Genomic DNA, 14,791 nt, shown 5'->3' with positions numbered 1-14,791 from the left:
ATAAAGTTAAAAATACACACACTGACCCTCAATCTCATTCCTGAAAAACTATACCTAAAATGAAAACTCTGTGCTTATAAGATTGGACGCAAACATATATACATGGAAACAAAGCAAGTGAGTGCTGATCAGTGGCAGAATGGATGAACCAATGATAGAAGCACAAAATAGTATACAATCACTAAAAAGAGTGAGTTAGATCTATTACAAGCTGATTTGGAGGGAAGCATATCATTAATAAAGGGGAAAAAACCCTACACACGCACATGCAGAGAAATGTGAAAAATCTGACCATATTTAAGAGTGAGCTTTGCAAGCCCTGCTTCACAGGTTTGTATAAACCTCAGAAACTTCCAGAAAGATGTGGAAGGATGTACACTGGATTCTTAGCACTGTTGACCTGGGTGCAGGGGTGGATGAAGGGGTGGACAGAGAGAAATAATCCAAAAATAAAAGATTTTTAAAATTACTGATTAAAAAAAGAAAAGCATGGATTTAATATCCATGGATATAATATCCATATATATATATATGCATGCTCTACTTGAAATGTCTTTGCTCTCTTCTCTACCTTCTATATTCTGGTCATCCTTTATGACTGAGTTCAAATGTCACTTCCTCCATCCATGTGGGAGGAGGGTATTATATCCAGTTAATAGATATAATATCCATTAACATAAAATTATATTTCTGGGCAAGTTTATCTTCACTAAGATATGAATGAAAGAATGGCACCCATAGGAAGAGTGTTATCTCAAGGGAGAGGGAGTGAAGGCGATTTTCACTTTCTACTCTTATCCTTCACTGAACCATTTGCCCTGATTTCAAAGAGCATGCATGGTCTTATCACAGGAGCAATCATGGCTGAAGCATGGGAGACGCTACTTCTATGGTCTAGGTGCTTCCTGTATAGTTACTCATTTGAGTCTTGCAAGTAATATTTTATGATATCAGTAGTATTTTGAGGGAATTATATTTTTATTGATACATAATAAATGTACATATTTTAGGGGTTCCTGTGATATTTTGATACATTCATATAATGTGTAAAGGTCAAATTAGGGTAATTGGGATAGCCATCATCTTAAATATTTGTCTTTTCTTTATGCTAGGAACACTTGAATTACTCTCTTCTAGCTGTTTTATAATGTACAATAGATTATTGTTAACCGTGGTCACTCTATTAATCTGTCAAACACTAGGTCTTATTTCTTCTATTTAACTATATCTTTGTGCCCCAAATCAGCACTGTTATTATGCCCAATTTTAAAATAAGGCACTGGGACACAGAATGGGCCATTAACCATTAACTTGTCCAAGTCATACAGCTTGTGTGTGGTAATGCCAGTCTTTTTTTTTTTTTTAACTTTTTCTTTTTTTCTTTCCTTCCTTCTTTTTCTTCTTTCTTTCTCTTTCTGTCTTCCTTCTTTTTATTCTCTCTTTCTCCCTTTTTTCTTTCCTTCCTTCCCTCCCCCACCTCCCTCCCTCCTTCTTTTTCTTTTTCTTTCTTTCCTTTCTTTCTTTTTCTTTTTCTTTCTTTCTTTCTTTCTCTCTCTCTTTCTTTTTCTTTCTTTCCATCTTTGTTTCCTTCTTTTTCTTTCTTTCTCTTTCTGAGACCGGGTCTCACTCTGTTGCCCAGGCTAGAGTGCAGTGGTACAATCTTGGCTCATTGTAACCTCTGCCTTCCAGGCTCAAGCAATCCTCCCATCTCAGCCTCCCAAGCAGCTGGAACTAGAGGCATGTACTGCCATGCCCAGCTAATTTTTGAGTTTTTTTTTTTTTTTTTTTTTTTTTTTGTAGAGAGGGGGTTTCAACATGTTGCCCAGGCTGGTCTTGAACTCCTGGGCTCCTTTGCCTCCCGAAGTGTTGGGATTACAGGTGTGAGCCACCACGCAGGGTAGGTAATAGTCTGGATTCAGAGTCCAGTGTGGAATTAACCACAAAGAAAAACTGCCTCCGTAATTTAAAAAGGACAAAAATGCCATCTTCACACTGGGAAAAGTGAACACCCTCCCTTGTCAGGGCTTACCCTGGCCTTGTGCCTTTCACGACCTGCCACTGCAGCCCACCTGCAGGACTCCTCCTTTGAAATGCCAGAGGGCAGCTTCCCAACTTCATCTTCCCCTGGGCACACACTTGCTCCCAATAAAAGTGTACTGAAGTAGGATTGCTAATCTTTACCCGCTCTTTCCAACAAAATGATGAAACTGGGGGAAGAGTTTGAAACACAATACTTCTTGGTTTATGAGAGCTCATGTGCATACAGAGTAGAAACAATGATTTCTAATATAAACCTCATTAAAGCTATTACTGTTTTTTAAAATGCATTGTAAGTACTGAATCTAATGACTAGAGAAAACTATTAATCCTTTATATAGAATGGAAGTTTTATTTTTTAAATGTGCCTTCTATTTGATATACATCCCAAATTAGACCTTCCAGAGAAACTGACTGTTTTACAGTTATCATTTGTGCTGACTTCAAAGGAAAGTCAGCTTAACTGCAGTTCTTGCAAGTGCAGGGGCCACGTTTCAGACTGCAAACTTTTAGCTGTTCTCTTCAAAGTTATAATTAACATTAAAACGAGCCTAAAATTATCGCAATTTATATGGTGGTGAATTCACAGGAAAACTCGTGAGTAGCTTTACCACAAACAGGAGATAGAACCATATTTTGTATTAGTCACTGAATAATATGCCCATTGGAAAGACGCATGGGACAAACTGGAATTTATTGTGGACTCATTATTTCACGAGTCACAGCAGACTCAACAGTCAGGTCAACCTGCAGGTCGAGCTGCTTGGGAAGTTCTTTTAATCCCGTGTCAGAACCTTTAGCAATGGCTGCTTCCTACTGCTCATTGTAATTAAAGGCATTAGCCAAAGCCTTTTTCCCCTTGATCAGCAATGGTTGAGAAACCGCAATTGTGGTTCCTGGTTCACTTTTATGTGTTTCCTCTGAAGTCTTAAGCACTCCTTGTATCTCCTGCTATTTTTTATATTTTGGTTTAAGTAGGCGTTAGTTCCAGATCATCTCTTTTCTATACCTTTCCATTCTTTCAGTCTCAGGGCCTAAAATCCTTGGTATTTTCAGGTCTCTTCCTACTCTATTGCTCCATATCATCCTTTTTTCATCACTTTCTCCTCCATTCTGTTCTCATGGCCACACTCAAAGCCAGGCTCCTCTTCCCTCATCCCTGGATTACCGAGGCATCCTTGCAGCTCCTCTCACTGCTGTCCCTACTGCTGGGTTCATTTTCGGAGACAAGCTCATCTCTCCTCCTCCGGTTCAAGATTCTACAGTAACTCTGTTGACTGCTTCACCAAGTCACACTTCCTTGTCCCCTTTAAGTCCCTGCTTTCCCTGACCTCCAACTGCCCAGCCAACCTTGCCAGCCTCTTCCTCCCTTTCTCTAGTCATCTCATCTCCTCCTATTCCACTACCCCACTATTTCCACTCTGACTCCAATGACTTGAATTACTTAGTCTCCATTTACTTAGAACACTTTCCTGCTTGCCCTTTGCTTTTCCAACTCCCAGCCAACATGTCCTAGTGAAAGGAATTCTAAATAAGGAACTAGAAAATTCCCACCCAACTTCCAGAACCACTAATGTACCAGTCATCTATTCCCACAAGACAAATTACTCCAAAACCTAGTGGCTTAAAATAAGTCATTTTATTAAGTGTCATGATTTTGTGGATCAAGATCTGAGGCAAGGCTCAGCTAGGCAATTCTTCCACTTACCTGGGATTGACTGAGGTTACTTGGTATATTAAGCAGGAAGCTGGCCTGGTCTGTGTGTCCAAAACAACTTTAACTCACATACCTGGTACCTTGGAGGCAATGGCTGCAAGGCTGGACTCAGCTAGAATCATCAACAAAAGGTCTACATGTAGCTTCTTCAGTTTGGTGAAATCCCATCACATTCACAAGTCCTGCCCACATGCAAGCAGAGGGAATTATGCAGGGCATGGACATCAAGGGTCAGGAATCTTGGGGCATCTTAGAATTCTGCCTACCACAGTCAGTCATCCAGTAAGATGTGGCATTGTTAGGATGGGAAGCCTGATACTCTTAGCACCAAGGTCTGAGTCCATAAGCAACTTGGAATACCTACAAGATGAAGGAATAATTATGAAAGCACACTGCAGGCTTCTAACAGGCTAAGAGAATGGAGGTTGGTATTACTATTTCTCATCCATCAGGGTTCGGCTTGAATCCCCTGCCCTGCCATCTGTGCATAAAGACCCTACTCACCTCTGGAGTTTAGCCCACCTGATCCCCACCTTATCCCCACCTTCTCTGAGCTTCATTTCCCTTGGTTAATTACCGTCACACCATGTAGTTCACTTTTTTTGTTGGTTTTGTCTCCTCATATGCCTGTGCAGTAGGCTGAATAATGGCACCAAAGATATCAGGTCCTAATTTCCAGGACCTGGAAATGTTACCTTACTGGAAAAAGTGGTCTTTGCAAATATGATCAAGTTAAGGGTCTTGAGATGGGGAAAGTATCCTGGATTATCCAAGTGAGCCCTAATTGTAATCATGGTGCCCTTATAAGAGAGAAGTAGGCTGGGCACGGTGGCTCATGCCTATAATCTCAGCACTGTGGGAGGCCAAGGCGGGTGGATCACCTGAGGTCGGAGATCGAGACCAGCCTGACCAACATGGAGAAACCCTGTCCCTCCTAAAAATACAAAATTAGCCGGGTGTGGTGGCGCATGCCTGTAATCCCAGCTACCCGGGAGTCTGAGGCAGGAGAATCCCTTGAACCAGGGAGGACGAAGTTCCGGTAAGCTGAGATTGCACCATTGCACTCCAGCTTGGGCAACAAGAGCGAAACTATGTCTATACAAAAAAGCGCGCGCGAGAGAGAGAGAGGTAGAGGAAGATTCGACACACACAAAAAAGAGAAAGTGATGTGAAGACAGAACAGGGAGAGATTTGAAGATGCTGCCTTGAAGACTGGCATGATATAACTACGAGCCAAAGATTGCTGCCAACCACCAGAAACTGGGAGAAGAAATGGACTGATTTACCCTAGAGGCTCTGTGGGGAAGCACACCTCTGCTGACACCTTGATTTCAGCCCAGTGATAATGACTTTGGGCTTCTGATTTCCAGAATTTTGAGAGAGTAAACTTCTGTTGTTTCAAGCCACTAAGTTTGTGATGATTCGTTACAGCAACTACAGGAAACGGAGACAGACTGTAAGAGCCTTGAGGGAGAGCATGGAATATTGTATGGTCATTGAAAATATTCAACAAGACTTTGTAACCACAGGACAAAAAATGATCATGCTACAATGGTCCCTAAAAAGCAGGATTAAAAATAAAAGTTGTTGGTATTGTGAGCATAGCTACCTAAAAATACAGAGAAAACAGACTAGAAAGAACAGAGGTATTACTAGAGCAGATTGTGTTTTCTCTTTCTACATCTTTTTTAAAAAATATCTATGGAATCATGTTACTTTTATAGTAAGAAGTTTTTAATTTTTTTAAGAGAAAGTACAGTCGCTTCTTGGTATCCATGGGCGATTGGCCCCAGAATCCCTGCAGATACCAAGATCTAAAGATGCTCAAGTCCTTATATAAAATGGCATTGGATTGGCAGAGAATCTATGTGCTCCTCTCTTATACTTTAAATCATCTCTAGATTACTTAGAATACACAATAAAATGTAAATGCTATGTAAACAGTTGCTAAACTGTATTGTTGAGAGAATAATGACAAGAAAAATAGTCTGTATGTGTTGAGTACAGGTGCAGTTCTTAAAAAAAAAATTCATACGCAGTTGGTTGAATGCATGGATGTGGAACCCATGGATATGAGAGCCCACTGTACCTTTGGTAGTTTTGTTAACTGCCGCCTACTTCCTAGTTACCGGGTTGGGCAAAATCAAAGCTCCTGGATGCCTGGACTTTTAACTATGCACTGCTAGCTAGACTGCGTCTGTCTTGCTCACTGTTGTTCCCTCTTTGCCTGGGACAATGCATCCTGGGGCCTCAGTCCATCCATACTGGTGGATCGACAATGGGCAGTTGGACAAGTGGTCAGGGCCCAGAGTATAGCTCCATCTTGCTGTGAACAGGAGAGCTGAGCAGAAGAATGCCTTGTACAGAACTGGCTTGTATACAGAAGGCATACAATGTTGGCTGGATTAAATTAAATGGCAGGTGCTATGGACTGCTTTTGTCCCCCCCAAAATGTGTATGTTGAAACCCAAACCACCACTGTGATAGTATTAGGAGATGGAGCCTTTGGGGGGGTGTTGAGGTCATGAGGGTAGAACCCCACGAATGGAATTAATTCTCTTATTAAAGGGACCCCAGAGAGCTCCCTCACCCTCTTTCAGACATATTGCAGTGTGCATCCAGAATGAGGGCTCTCACCAGAACCCGACCATGCAGCCACCCCGATCTCAGACTCCCTGCCTCCAGGACTGTACAAAATAAGTTTTGGTCATTTATAAGCCATCCAGTCTGTGGCACTTTGTTATAGAAGCCTGAGCAGACTAAAGCAGCAGGAAATTATCCTGGGCAGGTAGCGAGAATGGGTGTGAGCCTGCTGCTGAGAGACAGCTGAGACACTGGCGTAAAACCAATGCATATTGCCCCCTATGCTTTAAATAATCTCCAGATTACTTATCACCTAGATTAGAAAAGGCAAGGAAAATAATTTTGCAGGAGTGGGGTAGGTGGAGACCAAGGGGATCCTTCCCCACCACCTAAAATATATCCCAGCACTGGCAGAAAGCACACATGTGAAAATATAAATGTACCTCCTCCTCCTTCCTTCAGCTGCCTTTGAAAATCAAAGATCAGATGCCCAAGGAGTGACTGGGGAGTAACTAAAGGACTGGATTAATGAAAGAATAAATGGCCAGCACTCTGAGAGGAGCTTCATAAAACACACAAGGGTGATGGGCATGTCTGTTTGTTCTCCCATTACATCCTCAACATTTACCACAACACCTGGTACTTGGAAGACACTCTGCAAATATTTATTGAATGAATGAACCAAAGCCCAGGAAGTCCCCTGAGTGGTGATAGGGAGGAATCCACTTCCCTGTGAGCCAGGGGAGCAGATGACAGCCCATCTTGGGGGATCCAGGGATACAAAGAAAGGCGGGGTGGGGAGGTACTAAAGGCAGCAGCAGAAGGCTGGCTCCCATGCTCCTCTCCAGCCTTCATTTCCTCATGGATAGGAGAGGAAAATGCTCACCTGAGAGCTTCTGAACCCAGTGCTCCCAGCACCCAGCAATCCCAGGAAACCACTGAATCTTGCAGCTTTTTGGTTTCCTTGCTAGAGGAATGAAATGGGGGAAATGATAGTGACCTCCATTCTCAGCTATTATGGGGCTTAACTAAACAAGACTTGCAAAGTGCTTCAAATACTCAATTTCCAGTCCTGTGAAGGCGGGCTGATGTAGAGGGACAGGCTTATTGTCTGTGGTCGGTGGGGTCCACAGGGGTCTTCGCCAACGAGGAAAGCTCCCAACAGTACCTCGATTGCATGGCAGAGATGAGGAAGGGCCAGGCAGAGGACATCACAGACTGAAGCAAGGGAAGGAGGGTGCAGTTGGGATGGAGAGAGGGAGGCAAGGACCTTGTTTTGAGTGGTCCCCAATCTCTACAATGGAGGAGAGGGAGGCCAGATGCTCAGTCCAAGGCTTTGTCTCCAACTCAGTCAGTAACCTTGACCCTCAGCTTTCCATCTGGGAGAAACAGAGGGGTTGAATTAGATAGGACCAAGGGCCCTTTCAGAGGTGTCCATAAATGGCATTGATGTCTTCCAAAGGTAAAGGGGCGCAGTTTGAGCCACAGCACATCCTAAACTGATAATCTCGTCTCTAATTGACTTCTTTGAGTTTTCCAGAACTTGAATTTGGAAATATGAATAATTTCAGAAGCAAATAGTTGTTTGAAACAAATAACTTGGAATTAACTACCTAATTCGCTTCCAACTTGCTATGCTTTCTAAAAAACAGAGCTAAAAACCAACAGAATGAGAACAAATAGTTTTAACTCCCTCTTTTTGAATCATGAGCTTGAAGGGCACTTGGATGATGAAATTTTATTGACATTTTCAGTCTCCTTTGGGTAATGCCATGCAGTGGTCAGGACATAGCTTTGAAGCTGTGTCTATGGCCAGATGAGCTCACCTTGAACAGGCCAGCAAATGTCCTGCCCTGCCTTTCTTCACCTCTAAAAACTTGGACTATCAAGTGGATTAAGGCTAATATAGGTAAAGTGACTAGCCCCGTAGTCATGGTAAAGACTCAATCCATTAACACCATTATTTTAGTATTGTTATTAATAATAAAACAGTAGAAGCATGTGATTGTCACAATATTACAAATATAAGAAGCAGAAATTTCTATTTAGATACTTCTTTAAAAAAACAAAAAGGTCTCACTCTTTCACCCAAGCTGGAGTGCAGTGGTGCAATTATGGCTCAATGCAGGCTCCAACTCCAGGGTTCAGGCAATCCTCCTACATCAGCTTCACAGGTAGCTGGGACTACAGATGCATGTCACCATGCCCAGCTAAAATTCTTTTAGAGACACAGTCTTACTATACTGCCCAGGCTGATCTTGAACTACTGACCTCAGGCAATCCTCTCACCTAGGCTTCCCAAAGTGGTGGGATTACAGGCATGAGCCATCACGCCAGGACTATTGTAGATATTTATAATTCCCAACTCCTTTAGCTACCAAAAAGACAAAGGCATTAAACCAAAACAAAATAAAAACAAACAATTTAAAAACCAGGTTCAGTCCTACATATCCATTCAGGGTTCTGAGCACCCAAAGAGTACACAGTGCAAAAAATCTTTTTCCCCCAATGTCAGCAGAATTTAGCCCAAAGTATTGTAGCATCTTCAGAAAACTCACAGCAGCATGGAAAAGGGTATGGGCAGGCAAGCGCTGGTCACTTCCAGAATGCCAAAATCTGTAATACCATATCAGGATATGCAAAAGAGGCTACAGGCTTTTAGTTGTTATGAATCCATGCACACACGTGTGTGTGAGTATGCATGTGTGTTTCTTTCAACCTCAGTTAACACACTATCAACAGAGCTGAATATCTGTTCCTGTTACCTGGAGGTCACTTATTCCTGCCAAGAAACTCAGAGTGGGTCGTGAGGGGAAGGCAACAAGAATGTTCCTGATGGTAGGAAGAAACCGGAGCAGATACACAGTTCCACTCAGCTTCAGATTAGTCTAAATTAAGTAGTGTGGCCTATGGAGGGGTCTCAGCTTGGAGGGCAACCTGATAGTCAAGCTAGGATCTCAGTCTATCGATGTACTAAATTGATGGCAATGAAAAGAATCCTCCCCAGACACAAAAGTACACTTGTTTTCAGATTAATGTATCCTGAATGTAAGCTTTTCAGCCCCTACTCTGAAGGAGTTAACGTGTGCCTGCTTCAGGGTAGAGGCAGAGCCACGGTTGTATTATATTTTTAAGTATTTTCTTGCAGAAGTGACCTGACCACTTGCTCATGAATACACTGAAGCACTATTCTTTCCTAACATCTCATGATGTCAATTCACAAGGACACTAAAGAGTTTGTTTAAATTGGTGGCGACAGAGGGACAACCCAGAATGCATGCTGGATGGACATTACATGTTTCTCTCTGGCAGAATCTAAAGTCATCTTTAGACAACTGCCCCCCCGCTTCCCTGTCATTTCCTCCTTCCACTTGCTACGGAGCATCTCAATTACTTGCTGTTAAGCATCTTGGCCTTATCTTTGTGTAACCAATGCCTGCTTTTCTACTCAAAAATGACTAGCAGGAATTCAGGGTATTGTGTTGAATTTTAATGGTTATTTTGTTTCTCATATGCTGGTTTTCTAAAGGCCTCACAGTGGCTTCCTCTCTCCACCTTCCTTAAAAATAAGATTGAAAATCTTCATCTCTGATGATGTTGAGAGTCAGCATCTTTCTAACAGCTAGAAAGGGTCAGTGCTGTAAGACTGTGGAGGAAAAAAATCTCATAGGAACCAATTATTTTATGTTCCTTGAAATTAAGATATGGAGTTTGCTTGAAGTTACAAAGCAAGCAAAGTTAGAGTATGCAGGTGCCTACCCTCTGATGTGTGCCTCTCGGCACATGATAGGCACTGTTAGATTGGCTTCTCACAAGTACCAAGGTGAATTATTATGTACTTTTTACTATAAAGCCATCTCTGGGCTTTTGAATCTGGTAGAATACAGATGTAGCTTATGGAAACACATGAGCAAAGGGATAGTCCTTCCTTCCTCTTCCTCCTTCTCTTCTCTCTTCTATTTTTCTTTCCTTCGCTTTCTCCTCTTTCTCTTTATTTCTTTTCTTTTTCTTTCTTCTCTTTCTCCCTTCCTTCTTTCCTTCCTTTCTTCCTTTCTGTTTCTCTTTCTGCCACTCTCCCTGCCTTCCTTCCTCCCTTCTATTCTTTCTTCTCTATTGAGAAGCTAAAATCAGAATTTTGTCTTTAGATTTCAGTCCTTTCCTAGATTTTATGTCATGAGAAACATTCTGTATTCCATGGCCTTGGCTTAGGCTGAATTCATTGAGAGTCATGTAGCAGTTCCCATGGACAACCATCCCCTGTGCCAAGGGCATCAGGAGGGGTTGTGCTCTGTACACCAAACAGGTAGCACACCTTTTCTCTACACAGAATATGAACTCACCCCAAGTGTAGACTGCTTTAATTCTTAGAAAAGCCCTGCTGTCCTGGTTTTGACAGCAAGGGGCCACAGAATTAACTAACTCATATGCTTTGAAGTTTTATATAATTGGGATATGTTGTACAATAATGGTTTTAGGTAGTGAGCCAATCACTTTGCATTCATTGCAAGCCATGTAGCTGTTTGTTGTTTTGGGTTTGGGTCTTGTGCTAGGTAAGCCATACTGTCATTTAATGCATGAACACTTTTTGTTGCTCAAAATCTTGCTTGGATATGGATATTTCAGACAAATATAAGTCTGTTTTGAAAACTACAGCTTTTATTTATTCAACAAATAGTTATTAGGAATATTCAACTCCCAGGCCCTATTTACATTTCTTCCTCTTTCCCACAAAGTTGTATTGAGTTAGTTCCCATCACAAAAGTAATGACAGGCTGCTTAACCTAGGCTACGGTAGTTGCCAGCATCCCTTCTCTGCCCCAATCCAAAAACCACTTCACACACCAAGCCAGCTACATGTTCCCAAGTCAAAATTCAGATCAAATCCATTTTCTGGTCAAAAATATTCAACGGATTTCATCTATTACTAGGATTCCTGGATTTCACGGCCTGTGTAACATGGTCCCAAACCACCTTTCTACCATCGCCCACCTCTGCCACTCTGAAATGGAACCTTCTGTCTTGCTTCAAACACACCTTGTACTTCCTATCTGCAGGTTGCTTCTTACCTTGTCCTTTCCTCCAGAAGTCTCCTTTAGCTTCTGCCTGTTGAAATCCTCCCCCTCATTCTTCAAATCCCATTGGTCCATGGAGAATTTCTAATTCTCCTCCTTCCCTACTTTGCTGATAGAATTTTTCTGTGATTCTCCCCTTACTATAGCCATTTATCCATTAAAGATGCCACCCTTACTAAATTATATAAAATTATCAAAACGCAAAGACAATGTCATCTTTGCAGCCCAACAATACTTTGCATTTGGTAGGCACTATCTATTTATTGCCATTGAACTAAAGGAATTGTTAATGCCATCTTTGATCCAAGATGCTAGACTCATAGATATTAACATAGAAAAGAACCCTAACCTGGTTTAACGGTAGAGGCTCAAATTGAATCACAATCACCTGGGATTTTTTTTTTTTTTTTTTCAAGAGGCACCATCCCAAGTCTTTACCCTAGCCGTCTAAAGTAGAACTTTATTTTTAAAGTGAAGGTAGGTGGAGAATAAAGAGAATAAGGTAATAGAGCTAACCAGTGACTGCACCCAGGATCATCATCAGTGTGATACAACAGAAAGAACGTGGGCTTTGATATCAGACAGACCTGGATTCAAATCCAAAGTTATTCAACCTTTCTAAACCTTGGCTCCTTGACTTATAAATTGCAGATACCATCTAGCTTAAGAGTTGTCATATGAAATAAGTGAGAGGATGCACAGAAATCACCTATCATGTTATATGGCACACAGTAGGAACTCTAATACATGCTAGTTCTTTCTCCTTTCCTCCCCCAGGATCTGACCACAGTATCATGCTATAATACTTAATTGACTAAAGTCAGTGTTCACTCATTCACCAAAATGAACTGGGAGCTTCTACGGCCCAAGCACTGTGCTAAACCTCAATATATCCCACTTAACCTCAAACATTCTCCCAGTGGTAAAATTATTATATTTTAAAAAGCTATCTCACTCTTTGGAAACTAATATCAGACTCAACATCTATTATACTATAAACTCCTTCACAAAGGATCAGAATATCTCAGTTGTTTCTATTGGTTGTCCTTGCTCTTGTCAACATATTTTAATTCATCATGACATGAACAAGTGGTCTTCAACATAGAAATAAGAACGTGATGTAAATTCTATCATCCTAGGCAATAGGAATTTGTTTTTATTGATTCCCACTTAGCTTTTCACAAGCCTCCCTCTTCTTTTCTTAGTTTGGTACTTAATAAAGGTTTATAGATTTCTGTTTTTCTTAGTTGGGAATCCAGAATAAAACTGAAATTGCCATTCCAGTAATCCAAAATGGCATGTGTGAATAGGCGGTACACATTATGACATTGTAATGTGTTTTATAATCAATGTCTATTTTCTTTCATTGCTTTACCTTCTTATTCAAAATTTAATCGATTTCCTTAGAATCTTGTTTTCATGAATATATTAATTTCAAGAATGTGTATTTTGTACTATGGTGGTAAGCAACTTGTAAAATAAATAAAATGGTTTTTGTTGACTATTTGTTGGCTATTGAGAACTGAGAAAGGCTTCATATATAACTCCAGCCTTGGGGACTACATTCAAAGTTGTCAGATACAGTCAAAATATAACTCTAAGTTAGACAAGTAAAAATTTCTTGCAAAGAAAAATTGGGGAAAATGTGGTTTAGGTTGAGCTATCACTACACATAAATAAGTGCACACGATTTACTCTAATTCTATGCTGCCTCTTTTCTTTAAAACACCAACTAGGCCAGGTGTCGTGGCTCATGGCTGTAATCACATTTCGAGAGTCCTAGGCAGGGGGACTGCTTGAGGCCAGGAGTTTCAGACAGTATGGGCAACAAAGTGAGACCTCATCTCTATAAAAAAAAATTAAAAAATTAGTAGGGCGGCTGGGCACGGTGGCTCACGCCCGTAATCCCAACACTTTGGGAGGCAGAGGCGGGTGGATCATGAGGTCAAGAGATTGAGACCATCCTGGCCAACATGGTGAAACCCCGTCTCTACTAAAAATACAAAAAAATTAGCTGGGCATGGTGGCGTGTGCCTGTAGTCCCAGCTACTCGGGAGGCTGAGGCAGGAGAATTGCTTGTACCCGGGAGGCGGAGGTTGCAGTGAGCTGAGGTCGCGCCACTGCACTCCAGCCTGGCACCTGGTGATGGAGTGAGACTCTGTCTCAAAAAAAAAAAAAAAAAAAAAAATTAGTAGGGCATGGTAGCACGTTCCTTTAGTCCCAGTTACTCAGGAGGCTGAGGTGGGAGGATCGTTGGAGCCTGGGTGGTTGACACTGCAGTGAGCTGTAATCACACCACTGCACTTGAGCCTGGGCGACAGAGTGAGATCCTGTCTCAGAAAAATCAACAAAGAAAGAAAACAACAACTAACACAGGGAGCGATAATAATAATGTACATGTACAGTTCTGTATTTTCCAAATGCTTTTACATTATCATTAACTCGATTGATTATTCCATCGTTCAACAAATATCTGAGCAGTTAACTATGTTTCAGCCACTGTGCTAGATGCTGAAGATTCAGTGGTGAAAAAAAAAAAAAGAAAAAAAAATTGTCCTTGCCCCCATGGAGTCTAATAGGAGAGGAAAAAACTAATGAAAATAGTGATATTTTGATTAAGTCCCATATAAGAATGACCAACTGATGTTTGACAAAGTCTGAAAAGGAATTCAGTGGAAGAATACTCTTTTCAACAAATGTTGCTGGAACAATTGAATGTTTATAGACAAAAAATAACAACAATAAAAACATGAACCTCAACCCAAACATCAAACTTAATACCAAAATGAACTCCAAATGGATTATAGATCTAAAGCTATAAAACTTAAAAAAAAAAATAGGAAACAAATCTTTGTGACCTAGAATTAGGCGAAATGTTCCTAGTCATGATATCAAACGCATTATTCACCAAAAATGTTAAATTGTAACTAACACAAGTTAAGAACTTTTGCTCTGAGAACCACTCTCTTATAAAGATAAAAAGACAAACTTCAGGAAGGAATGAAATATTTGCACACCACATATCTGTCAAAGGACTTGTATCCAAAATATATAAAGAACACTTTAAATTCAACAGTAAGAAAACAAACAATCCAATCAGAAAATACTTCACCAAAGAAGATATATAGGCACAAAAGAACATGAAAAGGTGTTCGATATCCTTAGGCATTAAGAATATGCAAATTATAATAAGATGCCATTATACACCTATTAGAATTATTATTTAAAAAAAAAAAAAAAAAAAAGGCTGGGCACAGTGGCTCACACCTCTAATCCCAGCACTTTGGGAGACCAAGGCAGGAGATTGCTTGAGCCCAGGCATTTGAGACCAGCCTGGGCAACACGGTGAGACCTGGCCTACAAAAAATTTAAAAACTAGCCA

This window comes from Aotus nancymaae, unplaced genomic scaffold, assembly GCF_030222135.1.
Source record: "Aotus nancymaae isolate 86718 unplaced genomic scaffold, 86718_ANA_hifiasm-v0.15.2.pri h1tg000010l, whole genome shotgun sequence".
Taxonomy (NCBI): Eukaryota; Metazoa; Chordata; class Mammalia; order Primates; family Aotidae; genus Aotus; species Aotus nancymaae.
The sequence above is the reverse complement of the archived record's forward strand: the minus strand, read 5'-3'. Positions refer to the sequence as shown.